Source organism: Euprymna scolopes, chromosome 12 (genome assembly GCF_053919585.1).
Source record: "Euprymna scolopes isolate OS-2025 chromosome 12, ASM5391958v1, whole genome shotgun sequence".
Lineage (NCBI taxonomy): Eukaryota > Metazoa > Mollusca > Cephalopoda > Sepiida > Sepiolidae > Euprymna > Euprymna scolopes.
The window spans coordinates 131,590,996-131,604,101 of record NC_136493.1 but is presented as its reverse complement, the minus strand read 5'-3'; the positions used below and the strand labels follow the sequence as shown (position 1 = coordinate 131,604,101).

At 32.9% G+C, this 13,106-nt stretch overlaps 1 long non-coding RNA gene across 1 annotated transcript in view; it reads left to right on the top strand.

The window, feature by feature from the left end:
• LOC145291487 (uncharacterized) overlaps window positions 1-13,106 on the top strand; it is a 93,102-nt gene that overhangs the window by 67,169 nt on the left and 12,827 nt on the right. The window lies entirely within an intron of this gene.

Below are 13,106 nucleotides of genomic sequence, written 5' to 3'. Positions count from 1 at the left end.
TATATATAATGTATTAATTAAATCAAAGGAATGTAGTGTTTACCTGATATACGCAATGGTAAAATTCAAACTAATATAAATACAGTATTTATATATAGAAAATTTAATCACAACCAAATAAAAAGCTCAATACGCAATAGAGACTAGAGCTTATTATAAGAGAAAGAAGATTAAAATTTATTGTTCGACTGAATACTCCAAAAAACAATTTACAAAGTTCTTATTCCGCGGAGTTTCCAAGAATGCTATTCTTTTTATTCTTCTCATCAGAGGACATAAAGAAATCAGCAAATTATATTTGTAGAAACGCTAGAATTTGCTAGTTAAGGCATTAAGTGAAATCGCAATTTATTGTAGTTATGTAGAAGTGTGTAGGAATAAGGACTTTGTAAATTGTTTTTTGGAGTATTCAGTCGAACAATAAATTTTGATTGTAAAGTTCAACTTACAGTTTTAATTTTCTTTCTCTTATATATACATATACATATATATATATATATATATATATATATATATATATATATATATATATATAAAATAAACTTTATGACAAAATATAGTGATTATGTGTACATATAAATTTATTAGCGGGTCGTAAAATACACTTACATATATTTTAATTTGTCCAGATTTCGTATATATTATTACAGAGTCGTAATTTCAAAAGTAATAAAAAAAAAGTATTTGGGTGCCATCAGCTAGAATCGAAACCGAAAGCAAAACTGTAGCATTCAAAGCTAGTGACGTTACCACTGTACGAACGTTACAGGAATATGAACTGATTAAAAATAAAATAAGATGAATACAAAATGCATAACGATTTTTTATTTTCAATTTTGATCCACTTATGACCATTTAAAAATTATTTTTAAAAACCCATAAAAGAACGGAACATAAAAAATCCAATCATTTGAGGCCCCTAGCGCCGTTCTGTGACTTTTAGTTTCAGAAGAGGTAGAGGTTGAAAATATGGAGACAGACATATATATATATATATATATATATATATATATATATATATATATATATATATATAGAGAGAGAGAGAGAGAGAGAGAGACAGACATATATATATAGACATATATATATATATAGACAGACATATATATATATACATATATATATATATATATATATATATATATATAGACAGACATATATATATATATGTATAGACATATATATATATATATATATATATATATATATATATATATATATATATATAAAGGCAATCATGAAGGGAAGACGTATTCCTTCGGAATTCATTTTATATTTAAAAAAAAATACCGAGGAGAAAAGGAATATATATATATATATATATATATATATATATATATATATATATATATATATATATATATATATATATATATGTATGTATGTATGTATATGTATATATCAGGTCAGCACAAAAGTTTTACCGGTTTGTAGAAGAAACATTTTAAACCATTGTAATTTATTTTATGTAGATTGTTATTGCATAAAAATATCACCATGATATATATATATATATATATATATATATATATATATATATATATATATATATATATATATATATATATATATATACAATGAGTTAAACCATCAGGAAAATTGAATTCGCAAACAAATTTGGATAACAAAGTCAATTCGATTATTTTTTTTTGATTCGTCAGAAAATGATTTTAGCAGAGCGTTGAAACTAACAAACTAGAAGTAGTAGTAGTAATAATAGTAGTAGTTGTAATACTTGTCATATTAGCAGTAATAGCATTAATAGGAGTAGTAATAGTATTAATATAAGTAGTCATCAGTAATTATTTTAGCAAAGCGTTTGCAGTAACCAACTAGAAGTAATAATAGTTTCACTTCACTGCATATTGGTTTCCTAAGATGTCATTTCGTGTTACCATTTTCAAAGTAGATTTTCGATGGACGGTAAAATCTTGCATTAATCGATATACCCATCTGTCACGTTTTAATGTGAAACAGCATATGGAATGGACGTATCTTATTCTAGATGCGTTCATATATTTTTATTATAAGGATTGTCAGTTAGTCCGTCACGTTTCTGTTTGAAATAGCATTTGGACGCAGCTTATTTGTGGATGGCTACGCATTTTTTTTTTAATATATAAAAGGCGCTATCTATAGGTTTTTCATCGTTCTGTCACGCTTAAAATTTAAATGACATTTTCATTGGTTTATACACTTACGATCGAAATAAACTTTAACTATTCGTAGATCAGCTAAGTTTTCTATTAACTTGCTTTTTATTTGTAAGAGACGGTAAGCTTAAACTAGTCTTCCGTTGATCTGCCATGTTTAAGTTTAAACTAACATTTCGTTAATCGTTAATGCAAGTTTTAAGCTTGAACCAGCTTGCCATTGCCCTTCCACACTTAAGCTTAAACAATCTTTTAGAACTATGATTTCGTTGACGTACCACGTTTACGGTTGAACTAGATTTTCGTTGATCTGCCACGATTATGCTCGAATGAGCTTTTTTTTTCTCTGCCACACTTAAGCTTGAACTAGGGTTTCATTACACTGTCACTCATAAGCTTAAACTAGCATGTCTTTGCCTTGACAGGCATAAGTTTGAAGTAGTTTTTTGTTGCTCGTCCACACTTAAGCTTAAACTATTTTTCGTTGATCTGACACGTTTAAATCTGAACAAGTTTTTTGTCACTCTCTTTACGCGTAAGCTTGAATTACTGTCTCGTTGATCTGCCAAGTTTATACTTGAATTAGGTTATCGCTGATCTGTACGTGTTTAAGCTTTAAAAATCATTTTATTGATCGGTCACGGTTAAGCTTGAACTAGGTGTTTATTGATCTGTCACGGTTAAATCTAAAGAAGCTATTTGTTTATCTGTCACGCTTAAGCTTGAACTGGATGTTCATTGATCTGTCACAAATCTGAAAAAGCTTTTTGTTGATGCGTCGCAATTAAGATTGAACTAGGGTTTCATTGATCTGTCACGGTTAAGTCTGAACAAGATTTTTTGGATCTGTCGCGGTTAAGCTTGGACTAGGTTTTCATTGATCTGTCACGGTTAAATCTGAACAAGTTTTTTGTTTATCTGTCACGGTTAAGCTTGAACTATGCATTCCTTTGATATGTCACGGTTAAATCTGAACGATGTTTTGTTGATCTGGCACACTTAAGCTTGGACTAGGCTTTCATTGATCTGTCACGGTTAAATCTGGACACGCTTTTTGTGGATCAGCCACGCTTAAGTTTAAACTATTTTTTGTTGTTCAACCACGCTTTAGATTGAGATATCAATTTCGTTGGGGTGTCACGCTAAACTATTAAATAGCTTTTTGTTAGATTGTTACACTTAAGCTTGTAATAGCTTTTTATTGATCTCCAATGTTTAGGATTGAAACAGCAGTTTTGTTGGTCTGTGACGCTAAAGTTCAAAATAACTTTTTTATCGTCAAATTTGCAGATTGAATCGACGCATCTTCAGAACATACGTTTTTTTTCTGTCCTGTATAAGAAAACGCCTGATTCATATTCGTACATCACATTTTATTTAAAGCAACTTAAACTGTTACAGGTGCGATTGCTTTCTAATGAACTGAATTCCGTTCAACAAAACTTGTGTCTTTTTTTCCCCAACGACTCCGTTTTAATTTGAACAAAACTCAATTAGTCTAATTACTTATATGTCTTGTCGTGAAATTAGATTACTCTTGTGATGGATGTTTTACTAGAAATAATTATGGCTGGTTGTCTTGTAGACGCATCCCCGTCCGCTGGGAATTAACCTTCACAGGATATACTTATTTAGATCGGTGATAGCCTTAGACACGCGTCGAAACTGCATGGTCTATGAACCTGCCGACCAAATTCAGGTTACCCTAAGATAACTTCAGGTCTCATGACTAGCAGAAATAAAACTATGGAATAAGTAATAGGGATAGAGTATTGAGAGCAAAATAACAGAAGTAAGAAACACAAAACAACGTAAAATAATAAAACATAATATTTATTTATTTGCGGTCTGTTATCCTCAACTTCATAGTTATTGTTTTATGACGCTTCACCCAACTGTTCCTCTGGTGTTCTTCAGGTAGTTAACGGCGACGGGATAGGAATGCTGAGTCTCTTAACTGTATCCTCAATAATTACTGCCTCCCATAGTTGTTGTCTTCGGGGCCCGTGGCGCGTTGAATCTTTACAGTTCCAGATGAGCATTGTCTACAGATAGCGGTATCAATTCTACCAAAAACCGGCCGGTTGGCCAAAACGTAGTGAGACGACAATTACTATGGAAGGCAGTAATTACTGAAAATACAGTTAAGAGACTCGGCATTCTCTATCTCGTCGCGGTTAACCACCTGACGAAGGCCAAAGGAATAGTTGGCCGAAGCGTCGTGAAACAACAATTATAAAGATAAGGATAACAGACCGCAAATAAATAAATATACAAATTACTCATCTCCAATGATTCCAATAATAAAATAATGAAATAGGAGTATTGAGAGTAAAACAACAGAGTATTGAGAAAAAGAACGCAAGTTAAGTGCATTTAGAGTGAAACAATAGGAGTGAGAATATTTAGAGTAAAGCAACAGAAGTAAGAGTATTAAAAGAAAAAACATCGGAAATAAGAGTATGGGGAGTACACACCGGAAAATGGCGTATTGAAAAAAAAAATCAACGGAAGTAGAAGCATTGAAACGAAAACAACTAAAGGAGAAGTATTCGGAGTTAAACAACTCAAGTATGAATAGAATAAAAATAAGATGTCCGAAAACGATGTACTCACTTTTTTAACTTCCCAGTATTCATGCATTTTGTATTGTGGTTTTGATAGAGCCATTTTAAAACGCGATATCTCATTTCTGCTCTTATATATATATATATATATATATATATATATATATATATATATATATGTGTGTGTGTGTGTGTGTGTGTGTGTGTGTGTGTGTGCACATGTATATATATATATATATATATATATATATATGTGTGTGTGTGTGTGTGCATGTATGTGTGTACACATATGTATATTTATATATAAAAAAGCAGAAATGAGGAAAATCGTCTGCCTTAAACCACTAACCTAGTTCTAAAACAGATCCTTTGTTCGATAAAATGCATGCCCATTGGCTGATAGGAAGGGGCGCGGTGGATACTAGAAACCTGATTGGCTAACTAAAATCCTCAACATATATAAAAACGAGAAACAACCACAGAATTCGCGCATAAGCCTGACGAATCCTATAGTGGATGAAACGCCGAATATTCAGTGTAGCTTAATATATATATAGTCATCCACATACTGTACGACAGTCAAGGCCCCTAACCATTAAGCTAATCGGCGGCTGCTTGCGAGTCGTGAATTAACGATGTTTTGAAATCGTCCGAATATATATATATATATATATATATATGTATATATATATATATGGCAATCTCCAACTACACCTCTCCTGTGTGGGCATGTAAAATACCAGTGGCAAGTGGATTCAGGACGAGATAAGCGGAGAGCACATACAGCGCCTAGAATTCCCAGATGGTCACCCATCTGGTACTGGACAGACTCGGCGTTGCTTAACTACGATGATCTGACGAGGACCGGTATGTCAACGTGATTATCCTGTATATATATATATATATATATATATATATATATATAGTCATCCACATAAGGTACTGTTTCGCTGTATGAGCGCAGGTTGGAAAGATGAAAATCAACGAGAACCATGCGTCAGAAACGATTAGAAAGCCATTGTATTTCTAATTGAAGTCAGACACTGAGGTTTTATTGTCAACTTAACATCTACGTCCTTAAATAATCTCGGTCTTTCTCAATAAGACAAGAAAAATACGTAAAAAAAAAGAAGCTCTATCTACATGAGCGTGAATATGGCAATCCCACAGAATGACGTCAATCCAACAAAGTCTGGTTGTATCGTGAGATACTGCTGTTGCGTCCTGGACCAATGGTAATGACACTTTAGCACCGTAACCATGCCTGAATCCAGTGTCATCATCTTATGAAGGCTTTGTTGGAAGAAATTCTGCTTTGCAAGCAACAGTTATTGTATAAACATTATATATATATATATATATATATATATATATATATATATATATATATATAGAGAGAGAGAGAGAGAGAGAGAAAGAGAGAGAGAGAATCGATTTAAGAATTATTTGCTTGACAAAGGAATATATAGAAGGAGTTATTTTAATTTCCTTAATCCATGAATTTTCAACAATGGCTCATATCATCAGAGGAAATGAAACGCAGCTAGCAAAATGTTCAGCTGTGAATGGACGCTATTTTGCTTTTCAGCACAATTATTGAAAATAGTTTTTTGCTCTATTCTTAAATATTGAGCTTTCCCTTTTTGGCTAGGATCTCCTTGAAAGTATTACTTCAAGTAATATCTATCAGGATTTTTCATCTGAATTTCTATCAGTGTCTTATCTCGCTTATATATATATATATATATATATATATATATATATATATATATATATACCAGGTTAATATTTTCCAGAGGTGAATTAACCAATAAAGTTTTAACAAGGCTCATACAAGAGTGCTCAATACGGAAGTAGGACAAGATATACTTTTTATTTGTTTTACATAAACCGCTTTTTACATTATCACCTGAAAAAGCTGCTAGTCACTTGTAACTGGTTGACCGAAACATGCTCATTAGTGTGTAGTGACATATAAATGCTTATATGAAATAAATAAAAAGTGTGTATATATAAGTGCGTTTAAATAATTCGTATGAATTATTTATTCTGAGACTTATCAGGATATATGCAGCTCAACACTTGAGGGCGGAGCATAACATAATAAATTCAAATCAGAATAAAATAAATCTATATAAATTTATTTACTAGTGCAACAAGGAACAGCATTATAAAGAAAGCGGGTTATAAAAAATCTTTAAACCATAGTATTTCAAAGCCTAGTGTTTCTTATTAGTACCAGTATCAGCCACACATCCATAGTATACATGGCCGCACCCTGAACCGATTCTAATTCAAGATATGCATCTTCAAATAATAAATGGTCTATAATAATGTTCTGATTGTCATTGAACATTTTGTGATAAATACCGGAGTTTCATTGGATTTAAATCTAGGAAACTACTACTATATTTATTTATTTATCAAGATATGGTTGACGTCAGCCATATTTTGATTCGCTCACTTACTTTCGTCAGCCTTCATTCAATCTGTGAAAATCCAATTAAAATATAGCTGACGAAAACCAGTGAGCGATTTATAATTAAAACTCAAGAAACCCCAGTATTTTTTCGCCTGGGTGCGCTCTCCCTAATTGAAACCTAAGGTACCATGAGCATCTCAACTTCTGTCATACAGGCTGACCCCAAAAAACGGGCCCCAAATCTAATTAGGTCCCGTTTCTTAGTGTTTTGTCCGAATGAAATGAAACTTTGGTCATAACTAGTTTATTATATTAAAACATCACATCAGAATACTAGGGTCTTTGGCCTTTTATTCTCTATTGAATGTAAAATGCTCAGAAAAATAATTGATTGTCCTCTGTTTTTTTTTGGGGGGGGCACCTTGTATTATAAATAAATAAAATAGTACGTTTTTATTAGATAATCGAGCATCTTATTGAATTTCTTTATACTAAATGAAAAGAGGAATCATTCGTATTATTCGTCTTATTAGAAACGTCAAGAAGAATTATATGTATTATATATAGGTCACTCACTTTTTTGTGAACGTGTAAAAATAAGTAATCGTATTTTTACATGTGTGTGCTTTCAATCTTTTTTCTATTCTAGGTGTTGGTTTAGTTTAGTATTTTTTTAAAACTATTTTATTTTTCTTATGTCTTGTTATCCCAAAGTAAAGTTTATTCTGTCTATACAGTTGTTTGCTATTTCACTTTTATAGTTAATATGTTTGAAGGGTTTTTAAAGTTTCGAATTTTAAATTTTCAGTCAAGAAAGTGATGTGTTGATGTCGATATAAGACTTTGCTTTTGATTTCATTCCTGATCAAAGACAACTATATATATATATATATATATATATATATATATATATATATATATATATATATATATATATATATATATATATATCGGTCACCTTATATATGGTATATCAATCGTGTTGAATTACATATATCGGAGAGTGCTTATTATAAACCATTTCTTCTGTCACTGTTCCTTGTTCGGCATTCACACTAGTCGGATTAAAGAAGAAATTTTTTTAGGAAATATTACACGGTTCCAAATCGAAGGTATATATTGGTTAGGGAGATGATTTTGACGATGTTATGTATTGTCAGGGTATATATAAACGAGTGTATATCATTTCTATATACGTGTCTAAATTCATGTATCATTTAGTTGTATAAAATGTTCTTCTAATGAATGTGTGTATACAGAGTGCATATATCATCTATAGGACGTATGTATATACTTGTGTCCGTCTGCGATTGTCTAGTGTTGTGATCGCCTGATTTAGAGTTCGCTGGGTGTGTATGTATATTTAATTACAATTTATGACGGGACAAGATTAAATATAAACACGTTTAAACACAAAGGAATAGTACTTATTTGGAAGGTCTTGGTTTAGAGAAAGCTGCAATAGAAATTTTTCCAAAGAAAATGACTGAGCCTTGGGTTTTATTTTCGGCAAATTCACGAGAGCTTTTTTTTTTCCTTTTAGAAAATTGAAAAACTGATTCTGACTATCATTTTTTCTGACCCCCTCTGATTGGAGCCATTTTGATCTAAATCTGTCCCTCTCTTGACTCCGACTGCCTCCTTGTATATATGTAACTATTCCCGAACACTAGTGCCCCATCCTTTCAATAATCATTAGTGTAAGATGTCTCGATTACAGCTGGTCGAGAGATTCAAATCTGGCCATGAAGCCGTCTCTGACTGCATTAGCAAGGAACAATCCCACACGGCCAACTTTAACCGCGGGAAATGTCGTTGAAATTTAAACATTTATTTTTTAAATGTCGAGACGTCCGTCCATAGTGATCTAATGCTTATAACATCATAATCTGCACATGTGAGCTTAAGTGACCGACTTTCATGTCAACTTTAAAGGGCTCAACAATAAGAACCGAGTTCTTAAAGGAGATCACACACACACACACACACACATATATATATATTTATTTATACTGACATATATATATATATATATATATATAACTACTTCATTTTATCACATAAACCTAATATACGAAAGTATAGATTTATGCGTAAACTTTAAGTATTTACTTCAAAAGTGCTCAATACGTAGGTAGAGCTAGTTAGTAATTAATAAAATATATATGGCGATTAAGCTACACTGAATATTCTGCGTTTCATCCACTATAGGATTCGTCAGGCTTATACGCGAATTCTGTGGTTGCTTCTTGTTTTTATATATGTTGAGGATTTCTAGTTAGCCAATCAGCTTTCTAGTATCCACCGCGCCCCTTCCTATCAGCCAATGGGCATGCATTTTATCGAACAAAGGATCTGTTTTAGAACTAGGTTAGTGGTTTAAGGTAGACGTTTTCCTTCCTTTTTTATATATATAAATATACCTATGTGTACACACACATGCACATATATATACATATATATATATACATGCACATATATATACATATATATATATATATGTATATATATATATACATATATTTGGGCGCGGTGGATACTAGAAAGCTGATTGGCTAACTAGAAATCCTCAACATATATAAAAACAAGAAGCAACCACAGAATTCGCGCATAAGCCTGATGAATCCTATAGTGGATGAAATGCAGAATATTCAGTGTAGCTTAATCGCCATATATATTTTATTAATTACTATATATATATATATATATATATATATATATATATATATATAAGGAAAATTAGATCATATGGTATCACTGGAGGAATACATAATGTAAATAAATCCTTCTTAAGTAGGAGAAAAATCCAGGTTTTCCACGACGGTCGTACATCTAAACAATATGATATAAATGCGGGAGTACCTCAGGGGTCTATTCTTGGGCCTTTATTATTCCTGATATTCATAAATGACCTCCATAATAAAATTGTATCGGAGATGAGTATATTTGCTGATGACACTACTCTCCATAACAGGAACGAGGGGAAAGCAAATGAGCATCCAAGGAAATGGCAGAAACGCTAGAGGATGACCTCCAATCTGTAGTGGAATGGCGGCACAAATGGATGGTCACATTCAATACTGCCAAGACTAAACTTGTCTCCGTCAATAATTACAAGAAACCTTCTTTACCACCAATAGCAATGGCCAAGAACACATTACCCGAAAGTACTTCCTTTAAACTCCTCGGCCTCATATTTACAGGAGATACATTGAGAACATTGCCAAGGCTGCCGCGAGGAAAGTGGGCTCTCTGTACTGTGCTGAAAAACTACTTACGCCTGAAAATATCTTGTACCTCTATAAGGCCACCATTCGCCCATGTATGGAGTACTGTTGTCACATTTGGGCTGGTGTATCTACTACTTGTCTCTCACTCCTGGACAGGGTTCAAAAGAAAGTCACCAACCTGATAGGTCCTGAACTATCATCTAGGCTTCAGCCTCTGTCCCATCGACGAAATGTTGCATCCCTCTGTTCTACAAGTACTTTAATGGTGAATGCTCTAACGAACTACAAGCACTTGTACCCCCTCGACGTGAATATCCCCGACAAACCCGACAAGCAGCCAAATCCCACCCCTTTACAGTAGATATCCCTAGGTGTAAGAAGGCCTTCTATTCGATAGTTTCTTCCCCAGAACTGCTAGACTTTTGAACTCCCTTCCGGGATTCTGCTTTCCCAACTGTACTGATATGCAGAAGTTCAAGTGTAATGTGAACATACATCTTGCTACTCATCTCTCTTCATAATACCCCTGCAACTTATGTCCCCGATAGTAGTCCCCTACTTCAAAGTGGCACTGTGCCTTATTTGGGGTGAAAATGGAATTATAATAATAACAAAAAAAAAAAAAATTCTATGTCATATCTTTCTATATAAATAAAAATATTTTATATATAATATTGTATATTATATAGATGAATAAAAATATTATATATATATATATATATATATATATATATATTATTTGAGGGTAAACAGTTGTATATGGTCGCTACAAATAGCCATCTGTTTCAGTCAAAGAGACTTCCTCAGGCGACCTTGAACCTCTTGAAGCAAAAAAGAAAAACGTTTTTTCTTTTTGGTTTTTCTTTTTGGCGTCAAGAGGTTCCAGATCGCCTGAGGAAGTCTCTTTGACTGAAACAGATGGCTATTTGTAGCGACCATATGTAACTGTTTACCCTCAAATACTAAAATAAATATTTTGCTCTTTTTATTGAGCACTATTTAACAACCTCGTTGTCTTCATTAGTCTCGATTTTTGAACACATCAAACCTGAATATATATATATATATATATATATATATATATATATATATATATATATATATATATATATAGGGTGAGCCAAAAGCAGGCGGACAGTGTTGTAAAAGTGGCACTCTTGTCATGACAGAGGCCAACTAGGGTCAACCATCCTGCCTCAGTAAAAATCGTCCTGGCTACCTATCTCAACGATATTCTGCAATTAATACAAGTATAATTTAATTTGATTTGTTTTTCTTTTAAGAGTATAGATAGCCAGGACCGTTTCTTATTGAGGCCGGTGACTGACCCTAGTCGGCCTCTATCATGATAAGAGTGTCACTTCCACAGGTAGGAAGGTTTACAACATTGTCTACATACTTTGGGCTCACTCTGTATGTGTGTAGGTGTCTGTGTGTCTGTCTATATGCGCCTGTGTATTCCTATATACGTGTGTCTATGTGTTAGTGATATATTTTTATTTTGGCCGGTGCGTATGTGTTCGTTCGCTTATGTATATACGTATTTCTTTATCTGCGAGTGTTTGTTTGTGTGTTATCGTATATGCGCGTGTATATATACTTTATGTGTAAGTGTGCATCAATATATGAATAATAAGGCGAAGGAAGAGATACAGCAATTAATAAGAGACAGGAACGACATTTAAGGGAAAGGGGGAGAAAATGGTTGGAAGGGCGGGGTAAGAGGGGAAGAAAGTTAAAGAGGAAGTGAGAGGGGATGGAGTATAGTAAAGATTGTGAGGGAATGGAAATCTAAGGGCACTGTAAAGAAGCGACTAAGAAAACAAGGAAGCGGTTATTCCTAAATTACGTCCATGCGAACAGAGTGACTGACCAACTGACACACAGAGTCTAGTATAAACTGATCTAAAAGTATTTTAAAGTTTAGCACAAGGCAATACGGACAGACAGAACTGCTAAATAAAATGCATGGACCTATCTCGAAATGATATTTCAAAACACAGGGGTGGCAGATGGACGAAAAACTAGCTCAATTTTCAACGTGAATGATTGACCGACCAACCGACGCTTTTAAAAATGAAGACATCACAGTAAAAAGAAAATAATGGAGTTAAAAATGGAAGCAAATATAAGCGTGACAGATCGACAAAAATGCTACCTTAAACTTCAGCGTGACCGACCGACGGCGCATCTTAAAAATGAAGAAATCACAGCAAAAGGAAAATAAGGGAGACAAAAATGGGAGCAATTGCGGCGATGTGGGCTAGGGGTTAAAATTTGGGTTCGCGAAGGGGGTGGGTAAGATCATCTTGACACGAATCTGAACAATGCGTCAACTGCTGAGTTCAGCCTGACATTTAAACAATAAGATTCTTATCATTTTTAACATTTTACTTTATTCGCCATTTTCTTTATTTCCTTTATTCTTTCTGGTTTTCATTATTTTCTGGACTTTCATTCTTTAATCCTTTCCCTTTTTTTTTCGCTTTTTTCTTGAGCGATATTTCTTTTTCATCGAACTTTTCTTCAATTTATATTCTTTCATTTTTTTTTCTTTTTTTCATTTTTTCCACCTTTAATTCTTTCTTCCATCTTTTACGGCATTGCTATTGTTTAATTCTTTCTTTTTTTAATATATATTTTTTTCATTCTCCTTTAATTCATTGTTAAAGTTTCATTACTTTTTAAAAAATTCTTTTTTTATCTTTCGCTGAATTTTCGCTTGTTAATTTTT